Source organism: Helicoverpa armigera, chromosome 1 (assembly GCF_030705265.1).
Source record: "Helicoverpa armigera isolate CAAS_96S chromosome 1, ASM3070526v1, whole genome shotgun sequence".
Lineage (NCBI taxonomy): Eukaryota > Metazoa > Arthropoda > Insecta > Lepidoptera > Noctuidae > Helicoverpa > Helicoverpa armigera.
The window spans coordinates 2,865,756-2,880,188 of record NC_087120.1 but is presented as its reverse complement, the minus strand read 5'-3'; the positions used below and the strand labels follow the sequence as shown (position 1 = coordinate 2,880,188).

Sequence of the window (14,433 nt, the reverse complement as noted above, 5' to 3'; positions counted from 1 at the left end):
ACAAAATAAACCTATTAAATCATTACTTTTATGTATTTTTTAGTAGATATTTAATTAAGATTTTCGGGCTTGGCGTACAGGGCATAGGAATACCGATATGGCGTGGCGGTGAAAAGGTTAAAGCTCTAGTCTCTGCAAAATCGACATAAGTCGTAGAGATTTTGAGAAACCTGAATCAGTAAGACTTGCACTGGTTAACAAACATGCCTACAAATTAAAAGTATCAAGTTAAAAAAGTTAAGGCTTAAAATTTCCTTGGCCGATTCCCTGTCTTCAGGCCCGTATGAATATTATTATTGTTTAGTAGGTATTAGTTAGTAGGTAGTGCCTTATTCACCATCCAAGGTCGTATCCAATAATTACCAAGATTTTTTGCAATGCATGTACATGTTAGCAATCATGTCATTTCTAGGCACCTAATTATATCATGTCTAGTTCAGAACCCCATCTTTTGGAGACAAGACTTAAGAAAAAAAGTTATCGTCTTTGCTGATTAGAGGATCATGCTTCACGCACATCGAAAACGACTGAACCGATTTAAATGATATCATAATTAAATTAAGAAGACGCGCCTTTAAAAAAACTACAGGCAACGTTTTGTAGTAAACGAGAGAAATATTTGCTCCTAGACGCGATAAGGATTCTTTTCATTTAGCGTCATTTTTGTTTTGTATACCTACACGTTATTAGGGTGCGTCTATACGGTGCATGTAGCTGGAGCAAGTTAACGTGTACAAGTGACAAGAGCACGGTATTTTGCTTTGGTAAATGCGCGAGTCGCTGGACCCGCATGTTTTTAACCTGCGCCTCAACATGCGCAAGCTACTTGCACCGTGTAGACGCACCCTTACAGTCTGGTAGCTGCCCGTCGGGGTACTCCCCCTATACCATCAGGTTTGCTGTCGCCGCTGTCGACTGCTCTCTGCCGCTCTGCGTGGTATGTACCTATTACCCTGTTCTTGTTATCTATACTAATATTATAAAGCTGAAGAGTTTGTTTGTTTGAACGCGCTAATCTCAGGAACTATTCTTTGATTTGAACCGATTTGAACAATTCTTTCGGTGTTAGATAGCCCATTTATCGAGGAAGGCTATAGGCTAGTTTTTATCCAGAATCGTGAAGAGGTTCCCACGGGATGCGGATGAAACCGCTGGCAGAAGCTAGTTTATTTATAGGTATGTAAAAATTTAATTTATGAATTCATTCTTTAGCCAAGTTGTAGAAAGTTCCCAGAGTAAATGGTATTAGCTGTAAGTATAGATCGCACATTCAGCGTGTGCAGATGACAAACGAAGTCGTATCATTGGGGTACCAAATTACTTAATTTGGGGTGGAAACCATGTCTTGAATGGTGAATAGTTTTCCATGTACGTTAGTTGTAACTTCAGTATTCACAAATATTGAAGTACTACTAACTCGCAAAATTCGTGAATGGGAATATTTATACGGGCCTAAACTTCCATAATCTTATTACAGCTTATGATAGGTATAGTTGTGTGATTGAGGTCCTAGCACGAATTTTCTCTTTCAATATTTAACATGTTTATCAAAACTATTTTCGTTTAAAACACGATTCGTACAAAGTAGAAAATTCGTGCTATTTTCTATTCTATTCAGTCAGAGATATTAAAATGTTCCAAATATTGCATGTACCTATAGTGTGGTACTATTTTATTAATAGCAATCAGGTAAAAGTTAAGGTCATCAAAAGTACGATTAGAAGAATCGAACTAATGAACAAAAATGATTTAGAGAATCTATCCATTACTAACTTGTCTAATATCTTTACTAATATAATAGAGAAGGATTTTTTTGTTTGTTTGTATCTACAGTAAAAGCTCCGAAACTGCTGAACCGATTTGAAAAATTCTGTCACTGTCGGGAAGCTAAACTCTTCCCGAGTCTCATAGGCTATATTCTATCCCGGTCCGGGCAGTAGTTCCCACGGGACGCGAGTGGAACCGCGGAAAAACGGTTAGATTTATAATCCTTAATATTAGCTATATTGTGAATAGTTGAGATCTTTCGAGTGTTATTTGGCACCTACGTACATAGATACTTATTTGGCAAGCAGTCAACGAAGCTACAGCACTTCTCGTATTCTGGTATTCTCCCTCGAAGGTCGAATAACTCTATACTGACAACAGGATAATATTATAATAAAAATGAATTAATTTGACTATTGAGAGACTAGGAAGAGAATTTCGAAGTTGTACCCTGGGTCTAAAAATGAATACCTAGCTAATTCTGATAAGTATTATTGACAAAACTTTCAAAACAAAGCTACTAAACCGACTAGATAAAACTCCGAGGAAGGAAATAGGCGACTCTTAATCCACAACTTTTCTGCAAGAACGGCTGAACCGATATAGATGATTTTTTCTACGAGTACAGATATAGAGAGAAAGTTATAGTCTATGTTTGAAAAAGCCTGAACCGTGACTACTTTTGGTTGTTGCATAGACTGCATAAAATTTAGTTTATTTGCAATATATTCCAGTACTTTTTCTCTTTATTTCATACTAGACTTTAAGTCAACAGCTAATGCTTCTAGCAAAAATAATTCATCGTTATTGGTAAAGGCATGGGTGCAATAATACTGGCTCATATAGCCGTAAAAAAAACCTTCACTGGTTACATAAATTGAAAAAAAAACAAACAACATTGAATACATTTAAAACATATATTAAGTATTTTCAAATTTCATTATGCCGTAAATTGTGATAATAATTCAATTAATTAAGGTAATACAATTAAATTATAATAAGTATGTCCGCTGTATAAATATGTACGTTTTAGTGCGCGGTCGTATTTTTAAGGCGATTATGAAAGCCGGTTTCTGAGCACCTCAACCGGCGAAGAGGTGATTAGGAACGGGCCTTTAATCGCACAAACTCCATATAAAATAAAATAATTATAAACCTATTTTTAGTAATTCAACCTACTTGGAACAATTTGACAAGGTCTGCACCACTTGCCCGTCATATAATTCAGATTGAATTTCTATAAATAGTGAAAATAATTAAAATTAAAATGGTCATTTTGTAAGACGATTATGAAGGCCGGTTTCTAAGCACCCCAACCGGCGAAGAGGTGATTAGGAACGGGCCTTTAATCGCACAAACTCCATATAAAATAATTATAAACCTATTTCTAGTAATTCAACCTATTTGGAACGATTTGACGGGCAAGGTCTGCGACGCTTGCGATGATTGCTTGACAGGTTGAAGTATTCAGATTGAATTTCTATAAATAGTGTCGAATAATTAAAACTAAAATCAAATATAATGTCTCAAGCTCCTGAAAAAACAAAAATAAAATAAATTTAATCAAAGGGCTCTTTTCCAAAAATTATAAACCCAAGAATAACAAAACGAAAAAAAATACGGCATTTTTTATAACGAGCCCTTATTAACTGAAAATCGAAGAGCTTGAAACATTATATTTGCATTTCCTTAAAATTACTTCGGCTTTAAGTTCGGCATCATTAGGCATTGGGCAACGCTTGGCATCCAGTTATAATTAATCTCAATAATATTACCTATTTATGACTTACAACTACTTAAACTAAAGACATCTCAGTTCTGTTTTATTTGTTGACAGTTAGTATTTTGTCTCAAACCCACGTTCTAACCTATCTTAACCTACCTAAACCTACCTACCTATACGTAAAATTAAACTTACCTCCCCACTCAGAGACATGTAATGGTTACTTAAGATATTCCTTAGTGAAGGATTTGTATGGGATTCCGTCACTAAGGAATGACTTAAGTAATCATTAAATGTCTCTTAATGGTTACTTAAGCCATTCCTTAGTGAAGGATTTGTATGGGATTCCGTCACTAAGGAATGACTTAAGTAATCATTAAATGTCTCTTTTAATGGTTACTTTAGCCATTCCTTAGTGAAGGATTTGTATGGGATTCCGTCACTAAGGAATGACTTAAGTAATCATTAAATGTCACTGAGTGGGGAGGTTAATCTAAATAACCCTAGGACTATACTTAACTAACTTATCCTATGGGGGAGGAAATTAAAAGGGGGGGTCAACAAAAAAAAAAAGGCCCCGTACATCGGCTCACAGTCGAATTTTAGCACCACGATATATATTTGCACTTTATCGCAAAATGAGCTCTAATTCCAGTTAATCAAGCATGCCGCCCCTGCGTCAGGCGGCAGACGAGCGTTTATTAAATGGAAATAGAGATCATTAGCTAAAGTGCAAATAAGTATCGTAGTGAATTCGGCTGTGAGTAGAGGTAGGAGCCGGCAGTGCAGTCCGCTCGATGGAGATTCACACCAAGCGGACTGCCTGCCCAGGCGGCGCAGTGCCTCGCAGTGCCCAGGACAGGAGGCCTGCGTGCCACGGCGCCGCGGTCGAGACATTAGGTGTTACGTCTCGGTGTGCCCAGTAAAAACTAGCTACAGTGCCCTTCCTCCGAAACACAGCAGAGCATTACTCTACTGCTTTACGGCGGAATATCTGACACTGCGGTGGTACCTACCTAGTCGAACTCTGGCACGAGAGTCCTCCCACCAGTCTTAGAGCATACGGACACGGTGCTTGTGGTGAATATTGGTGTTTCACCCACGCGTTGATGCGTTGTGGCAGCAGTGCTGCTGTGTCGTCTCACATACAATTTTCACGGACATGTCGCACGATGCGCTGCGGTGCTACATCGAATTTGCAACCGCTCAGATGAGAATTGAATGTGCGACGCATCCTGTGCCTCCAGTCTTCCAAGAACTTTGCGGTGTGGCACCATAACGCACTGTGTTCTTATGCTCTAGTAATAATACGTCCGAGGCCGATATCAGCCAGCTGCGCAGGACATATTATAGTAACTATTCCTTCTCTCTCATAGCCAGATGGGACGGTAATCCGACACCACCGGAGAGAGATCAGGCGCACGACCGACATTAACGTGCTCGCCGATGCACGGGTGAATACATCACCTACGTCCAGACTACGGGCTGCTTTGTAAAGAGTTTATAAACCCACGATTTCGGCCCGACCCGGAAATCGAACCCGAGACCTCAGTCATAGCAGTCGCGGTTGCGACCACTAGACCAACTAGGCAGTCAATGCTCAAATCATCTTCCTGCCCTGCTCCCAAGTCATTTCGGGTTGGAGCGACATGTCTTTTTCTTCCATTCTTCTCTGTCAGATATAATTCTTACATCCACTCCCTTCTGCTTCATGTCCTCTTTCAGGCAAAAATCAAAAGCATTTATTCAAAGTAGGCTGAAAATCAGCACTTTTTAACGTCATATTTACAAAAGACAGCCCCCAAAACGCCCACCCTTCACCATCAATCAATCCATCTTTTCTTCGGTCTACTTCTGCCTCTCCACCCTTCCACATTCATACTTAGCACATTCTTTGTAGCACGCGTTTCACACCGTCTCATCACATGACCATACCACGACAAACGCTGACCTCTCATTTTTTCTGTCACTGGCACTACCCTCAGGCTTCCTCTGATATACTAATTTCTCACTTTCTCCATTCTGGTAACCCCACACATCCATCTCAACATTCTCATCCCTGCTACATGCACTCTGTTCTCATCCTTCTTTTTCAATGCTCATACTCTGATCCAACCACTTCCCACAGAGGCCGGGTGTTGCCCCTGCGCGTCGCCTGGGGGGTACGCTCTAGCCCTATCGCTCATATCTATTATACTGGACGTATTGCTAATGGATTTGGCTTTATTTTTATGACCGGCCGCCTGCCTGACGTCAACCCTCCTTGGGAATGCTTTTGTTGGCAGTTTTCCCTCCGCCTGAGGATCGACCCAAGGTGCTGAATATTATGCACAGGGTCCATAGTTCCCTTAGTCGTCTCTTACGACACCCACAGGATGATATGGGTCAGCCCTATTCGAAACCGGGAGCTGCACGGTTTAGGCAGTCAATGCTCTAGCAGGATAAAAATAAACATATAAAGCATAGTAAGTGAAAGGTAGTCCTAGAAAAAAAGAAAGTACATATACATTATCATTTCATCCGCCTGGCCTTTTCCCATCTAAGTTGGGATGGACTTCTATGAATGTAGTTATTCTAGTCTTTAGATGGAACGACTGTCTTCCTAACGCCTTCAACGGTACAAACGATAGCTCCCGATAAGGCTCACTTTCTGCCAAACACGACTTCACCACTGCCAAATACACAGGAATGCCAAATGGACAGCCGAAACCTATAATTTAACGTGCCATCCGAAACACGGAGTAACTCGTTCAGACATAGAAAGTCACCAATTGCGCGGACCGACTGCGCCAAGCATTGAATTACCTTCCACCACAGGCATTTCCTGAACTTATAATAGTATTACACATCTATTTGTCTCTAAGCTATATTCACTATATAAAGTCAGTAAAGAAAATGTAAAAAGACCAACTACAGCTGACTCTAGAGGCTGTGAAAGTGCTGTGGGTGGTATGAAAGGGTCTCAGAATACTGATCCCATATTTCTTCTGAAGCCTTTAGCGTAGAAGGTCCACGGTATTTGTGTATGCTACCAGTAATGCGAAGAGACAAACAAAATGTGTACATACACCGATAAGACGCGAGTATAAAAGTGCAACAATTATACGAGAGATCACACAGTTGGCATTAGCCGTTATTGCAGTTATGATGTTGGAGTTTGGAGTTTACTATTTAAAAAAAGCGGCACTAAAACGTACATATATATACAATTATAACAATACCAGAACAATCATGTAGAATATAATACATTCACTCAGTCAGCGGATTAAAAACATCATCTATATACATTTATAGGCATCCATATTAGAACATCACATTATCAAACAATTTTTGCAAAAATTCTCTTAGGTAAGTCTCATTTGAAAGTCCTTAAAAATTTAAAATATATACACCCAGGTTTAAAATGTGTCACGCAGACTATTTTACATAATTAATAAAAAAACAAATCAATTCATTCATAATTAAAACAACAAATTAATTTACAGAATCATACACACACACTTAAAATTAAATGATACAATAATATTTGGTAACACAGAAAAACGCTTTTCACTCGTTATTGGTAACCATAAAACTAATAAGTAACATCAATAACACTCAAACAACATTTATCGACAGATTATATCAACTTTTAAAATACGCTAAACAATTGTACAGTATTTATTTTATTTTATATTACGATTTACCAGTAATTGAGTTATGACCGTATTCAAGGTCCAATTTTCCAGATATTTATTCTAGGGTACAGTAGCATGTTTATAACAGTTTTATGTTACAACTCTATTGTAAGGAAACGCCGATACTGTAAATCACACCAGACAACATACAAGTTAGATCCAGAAGCTTTACTTTCAGAATTTAGATTAAGGGTGATGAAACTATTATTATGTACACAAGTAGTAAAGCGTGAAAGGCCATCATGGAGTCAAAAATGTAGTTGTACATTAAATGTATAATACACGATCTGAGGGACTAGGGACCCTTCATATTTGCAATGTGTACATAATATGTGTAATCTAACAAGCGTAAACGCACGTGTCAGGATGATACTTCATACGTTTACAACTCTTTTGTAAATTTCGGTGATGTTCTATATTTCGACAGTTTCACAATACAAATATGTATACTCTCCCTGCTCTGCCTACTATTTTGAAAGATTTTATTACAATATTAATGTTGAATGTTATTGAAATTTGTACCTCTATATAATTTACTAGACAAAACAGTAGATCACTTTTTTTCGCACGGATTAGTGAGAAAACACGTTATTTCATAGTCTCATTGTAAATGTAAGAGTGAAGAACCTTGCACTGTTTTTCCAAGTTCTTATGAGAATAATGTTATCTTAAACCTCATTATAAGATGTACCGAGCATTTGAAAAATTGAAATAGTTAGCCATCTCGTCTTTACATGTAACGAAATCACCCAAAAAGCTAGCGGAAAACCATTTTTCGTTCAACTCTAAGTTTCTCGGTTCAAAACTAAGTTAGATGCGACATATTCGGAAATCCACATCCGTGGTCACCTAAGTTAGATGCGACATAGTCAGAAAAGCCTATATTTATAGTCACCTAAATTCGAACAAAGGATATATCAACGATTGACTATGGTAAAAGTTAAAAAATTCTTCTTCACAAGACGTAAGTAAGTAATCTCGTCTTCAGGGGTGACGGAATTACAAATAACTAGGTTTCCGGAAAAAAATGCAAAAACAACGCATTTCTCGCCATCAGCAAGATGCGACATAGTCGGAAACCCATATCCATGGTCACCTAAAATAGATGCGAAATAGTCGGAAAAGTCCATATTCACGGTCACCTAAATTTGGCGAAATTTGAAAAACTGGCAATCAACCTCCCATCAGAACCGCATCACCAACGTAAAACGCAGTCACCACTGAAAAAAAATAATAGAAAAAGTACACAATCCCCTTCAGAGGAGACGGAATTACCCAAAAATAGCTGTTGTGAAATAAATGAGAGTCACCTAAATTCGGCGTAGGTAAACTTCAACCTTTTTACTTTAAAGTTGAAAAACTGGCAATTAACTAAAGCCTCCAAAAACAGCATCACCACCGTCACAAGACGCGCTCAACACTGGAAGAATGGAAAAAGTAAGCTATCCCGTCTTCAGAGGTGACGGAATCGCCAGAATATGAGAACGCGATGGAAAAAGGAAAAATAAACGCATTTCTCGCGATCAGCACCATTGGGAGATTAAGTAAGATGCGACATAGTCGGAAACCCATATCCATGGTCGCCTAAAATAGATGCGACATAGTCGGAAAAGTCCATATTCACGGTCACCTAAATTCGGCGAAAGTAAACTTTGACGACAGTTGAAAAACTGGCAATCAACACACCTCCAGTCAAAACAGCATCACCGCCGTCACCAGACGCACTCAACACTGGAAAAATGGAAAAAGTAAGCTATCCCGTCTTCAGAGGCGACAGAACCGCCAGAATATGAGAACGAAGTCGAAAAATGAAAAACAAGCAGCATTTCTCGCCATGAGAGATACTCCAACGTTTGATTATGACAAAAGTTACAAATTCTGCACAAGGCGTAGTGAACACTGGAAAAACAGAAAAAGTAAGCAATCTCGTCTTCAGGGGTGACGGAATCGCCAGAATATAAGAACGCGGTGGCAAAAGGAAAAATAAACGCATTTCTGGCGATCAGCACCATTGGGAGATTAAGTACGATGCCACGTAGTCGGAAAAGTCCATATTAACGGCCACCTAACTTCGGCGAAAGTAAACTTTGTCAAAAATTGAAAAACTGGCAATGAACACACCTAAGGTCAAAACAACATCACAACCGTCACAAGACGCGCTCAACACTGGAAAATGGAAAAAGTAACCTACCCCATCTTCAGAGGTGAACAAACCGTCAGAAAATGAGAATATTATGGAAAAATGCTAAAGAAAAGCATCAGATACTCCAACGTTTGATTATGACAAAAGTGAAAAAATTCTTCACAAGACGTAATGAACACTGGAAAAACAGAAAAGTAAGCAATCTTGTCTTCAGGGGAGACGGAATCGCCAGAATATAAGAACGCGATGGCAAAAGGAAAAATAAACGCATTTCTCGCGATCAACACCATTGGGAGATTAAGTAAGATGCGACATAGTCGGAAACCCATATCCATGGTCACCTAAAATAGATGCGACATAGTCGGAAAAGTCCATATTCACGGTCACCTAAATTCGGCGAAGTTGAGAAACTGGCAATCAACACACCTCCAGTCAAAACGGCATCACCGACGTCACAAGACACACTCAACACTGGAAAAATTTTAAAAAGTAAGCTATCCCATCTTCGGTGTGACGGAATCGCCAGAATATAAAAAAGCCATGGAAAAATGGAAAAAGTAAGCTATCCCATCTTCAGAGGTGACGAAATCGCCAGAATATGAGAACGTCACAGAAAAATGAAAAAAAAAAGCATTTCTCACCATCAGAGATACTCCAACGTTTGATTATGACAAAAGTGAAAAAATTCTTCACAAGACGTAGTGAACACTGGAAAAACAGAAAGAGTAAGCAATCTCGTCTTCAGGGGTGACAGAATCACCCAAAAACAGGTGTTGTGAAATAAATGAGAGAACAAACGTTTCTCGCACCAACACCATTGGGAATGAAGTTATATGCGACATAGTCGGAACACCACATCCATGGTCCCCTGAATTCGGCGTAGGTAAACTTCAACCGTTTTATTTTGAAGTTGAAAAACTGGCAATTAACACACCTAAAGTCAAAACAGCATCACCGCCGTCACAAGACGCGCTCAACACTGGAAAAATGGAAACAGAAAGCTACCCCATCTTCAGAGGTGACGAAATCGCCAGAATATGAGAACACCATGGAAAAAGGCAAAAGAAAAGCTTCAGATATTTCATCGTTTATGACAAAAGTTAAAAAATTCTTCACAAGACGTAGTGAACACTGGAAAAACAGAAAAGTAAGTAATCTCGTCTTCTGGGGTGACGGAATCGCAAATACTTAGGTGTTGGCAAAAAAACGCATTTCTCGCGATCAGCACCATTGGGAGATTAAGTAAGATGCGACATAGTCGGAAAAGTCCATATTCGCGGTCACTTAAATTCGGCGAAAGTTGAGAAACTGGCAATCAACACACCTCCAGTCAAAACGCCATCACCGACTTCACAAGACACTCAACACTGGAAAAATTTTAAAAAGTAAGCTATCCCATCTTCGGTGTGACGGAATCGCCAGAATATGAGAACGTCACAGAAAAATGAAAAAAAAAGCATTTCTCTCCATCAGAGATACTCCAACGTTTGATTATGACAAAAGTGAAAAAATTCTTCACAAGACGTAGTGAACACTGGAAAAACAGAAAAAGTAAGCAATCTCGTCTTCAGGGGTGACGGAATCACCAAAAAACAGGTGTTGTGAAATAAATGAGAGAACAAACGTTTCTCGCACCAACACCATTGGGAATGAAGTTATATGCGACATAGTCGGAACACCACATCCATGGTCCCCTGAATTCGGCGTAGGTAAACTTCAACCGTTTTATTTTGAAGTTGAAAAACTGGCAATCAACACACCTCCAGTCAAAACGCCATCACCGACGTCACAAGACACACTCAACACTGGAAAAATTTTAAAAAGTAAGCTATCCCATCTTCGGTGTGACGGAATCGCCAGAATATAAAAAAGCCATGGAAAAATGGAAAAAGTAAGCTATCCCATCTTCAGAGGTGACAGAACCGGCAGAATATGAAAACGAAGTTAAAAAATGAAAATCAAGCAGCATTTCTCGCCATGCAAGCAGCATTTCTCGCCATGAGAGATACTCCCAACGTTTGATTATGACAAAAGTGTAAAAATTCTTCACAAGACGTAGTGAACACTGGAAAAACTGAAAAAGTAAGTAATCTCGTCTTCTGGGGTGACGGAATCACAAATACTTAGGTGTTGGCAAAAAAAAGCATTTCTCGCGATCAGCACCATTGGGAGATTAAGAAAGATGCGACGTAGTCGGAAAAGTCCATATTCACGGTCACCTAAATTCGGCGAAAGTAAACTTTGACGACAGTTGAAAAACTGGCAATCAACACACCTCCAGTCAAAACAGCATCACCGCCGTCACCAGACGCACTCAACACTGGAAAAATTGAAAAAGTAAGCTACCCCATGTTCAGAGGTGACGAAATCGCCATAATATGAAAATATAGTGGAGAAAGGCAAAAGAAAAGCTTCAGATATTTCAACGTTTATGACAAACGTTAAAAAATTCTTCACAAGACGTAGTGAGCACTGGAAAAACAGAAAAAGTAAGTAATCTCAAAGTGTTGGCAAAAAAACGCATTTCTCGCCATCAGCACCATTGGGAGATTAAGTACGATGCGACGTAGTCGGAAAAGTCCATATTCACGGCCACCTAACTTCGGCGAAAGTAAACTTTGTCAAAAATTGAAAAACTGGCAATGAACACACCTAAGGTCAAAACAACATCACAACCGTCACAAGACGCGCTCAACACTGGAAAATGGAAAAAGTAACCTACCCCATCTTCAGAGGTGAACAAATCGCCAGAAAATGAGAATATTATGGAAAAATGCTAAAGAAAAGCATCAGATACTCCAACGTTTGATTATGACAAAAGTGAAAAAATTCTTCACAAGACGTAATGAACACTGGAAAAACAGAAAAAGTAAGCAATCTCGTCTTCAGGGGTGACGGAATCGCCAAAATATAAGAACGCGATGGCAAAAGGAAAAATAAACGCATTTCTCGCGATCAGCACCATTGGGAGATTAAGTAATATGCGACATAGTCGGAAACCCATATCCATGGTCACCTAAAATAGATGCGACATAGTCGGAAAAGTCCATATTCACGGTCACCTAAATTCGGCGAAAGTTGAGAAACTGGCAATCAACACACCTCCAGTCAAAACGCCATCACCGACTTCACAAGACACTTAACACTGGAAAATTTTTAAAAAGTAAGCTATCCCATCTTCGGTGTGACGGAATCGCCAGAATATGAGAACGTCACAGGAAAATTAAAAAAAAAAAGCCTTTCTCGCCATGAGAGATACTCCAACGTTTGATTATGACAAAAGTGAAAAAAATCTTCATAAGACGCAGTGAACACTGGAAAAACAGAAAAGTAAGCAATCTTGTCTTCAGGGGAGACGGAATCGCCAGAATATAAGAACGCGATGGCAAAAGGAAAAATAAACGCATTTCTCGCGATCAACACCATTGGGAGATTAAGTAAGATGCGACATAGTCGGAAACCCATATCCATGGTCACCTAAAATAGATGCGACATAGTCGGAAAAGTCCATATTCACGGTCACCTAAATTCGGCGAAGTTGAGAAACTGGCAATCAACACACCTCCAGTCAAAACGGCATCACCGCCGTCACAAGACACACTCAACACTGGAAAAATTTTAAAAAGTAAGCTATCCCATCTTCGGTGTGACGGAATCGCCAGAATATAAAAAAGCCATGGAAAAATGGAAAAAGTAAGCTATCCCATCTTCAGAGGTGACGAAATCGCCAGAATATGAGAACGCCATGGAAAAAGGCAAAAGAAAAGCTTCAGATACTTCAACGTTTGATTATGACAAAAGTTAAAAAATTGTTCCCAAGACGTAGTGAACACTGGGAAAATAGAAAAGTAAGCAATCTCGTCTTCAGCGTCAATGCATTTCTCGCGATCAGCACCATTGGGAGATTAAGTAAGATGCGACGTAGTCGGAAACCCATATCCATGGTCATCTAAAATAGATGCGACGTAGTCGGAACAGTCCATATTCACGGTCACCTAAATTCGGTGAAAGTAAATTTTGACGAAAATTGAAAAACTGGCAATTAACACACCTAAGGTCAAAACAACATCACAACCGTCACAAGACGCACTCAACACTGGAAGAATGGAAAAAGTAAGCTATCCCGTCTTCAGAGGTGACGGAATCGCCAAAATATAAGAACACTAAAAAAAATGCAAAAAAAAAAAACATTTCTCGCCATGAACACCACATAAAAATTGTTGTTGTAAAAAAATATAGATATAGGGTAAAAAAATGCGAAAACATAATTCCTAATTCCTCAAACAACCATCTCTCTACATTACACCAAGAATATTAAATTCTGAAAACTGGGGTTGTATTTTTGAAAATTATGGGTACCCATAGTCCAGTAAAACAGTCCAAGACGTATTACAAAATAGGTTATGGCAGTAATGAATGAACCATAACAATGTACTATGAAACAACGTGCTTTGCCGTTGCAGTGTGTCGTGACTTTCAAGCTAAAAAGTTTATTTAATTGCTTGCTTTAAAAATTATTTGAGTGTAAGATATCCAATTTGTCGGATGCATGAAATAATTCCCGCTGGACGCAGATGAAACCGATGATGAAAACATACATTGAAATTTAAAAAAAAACGCATTATACGATTATAGGCAGGCAGAGTTGTCATTATTCGTCGATAACTTTAGTTAACATGAAACAATAAAATGTACAATCCATTAAAACTTATACCGATTAAAATAACATGAAACATATTTGTACAATACATCCTTCGAGCCTTTTTCCCAACTATGTTGGGGTCGGCTTCCAGTCTAACGGATGTAGCTAACTGACCCCCTCAACCCAATTACCCGGGCAACCCAATACCATTTGGTTAGACTGGTGTCAGACTTACTGGCTTCTGACTACCCGTAACGACTGCCAAGGATGTTCAATGACAGCCGGGACTTACCTACCTGTACAGTACATTATGACTAAATAAATTATACATTACTAAACAAAATATTGCAACAAGGAGGTATTGAGAGTGTCTTCCGCGTATAGAAAGAAAGCTAAGGCTTGATGTATGGTGTTGAAAGATGTTGTATTCCTGAAAAATAAGAAGATACATGTATATGTAAAATTTGCCTAATAATGGTAA

At 38.9% G+C, this 14,433-nt stretch overlaps 1 protein-coding gene across 2 annotated transcripts in view; it reads right to left on the bottom strand.

The window, feature by feature from the left end:
* Positions 1-2,670: 2,670 nt before the first annotated feature.
* The window catches only part of LOC110377581 (deformed epidermal autoregulatory factor 1), a 33,342-nt gene continuing 21,579 nt past the window's right edge, over positions 2,671-14,433 (bottom strand). Inside the window, exons 5-6 of one of the 2 annotated variants that reach the window (XR_010277244.1) lie at positions 10,595-14,382; positions 2,671-9,697 (exon numbers count right to left, since the gene is read on the bottom strand). The gene's annotated coding sequence lies outside the window, so the exon portion shown is untranslated. Of the gene's footprint in view, positions 14,383-14,433 lie in introns of both variants that reach the window. The other variant, XM_064038366.1, reaches the window with a different exon arrangement.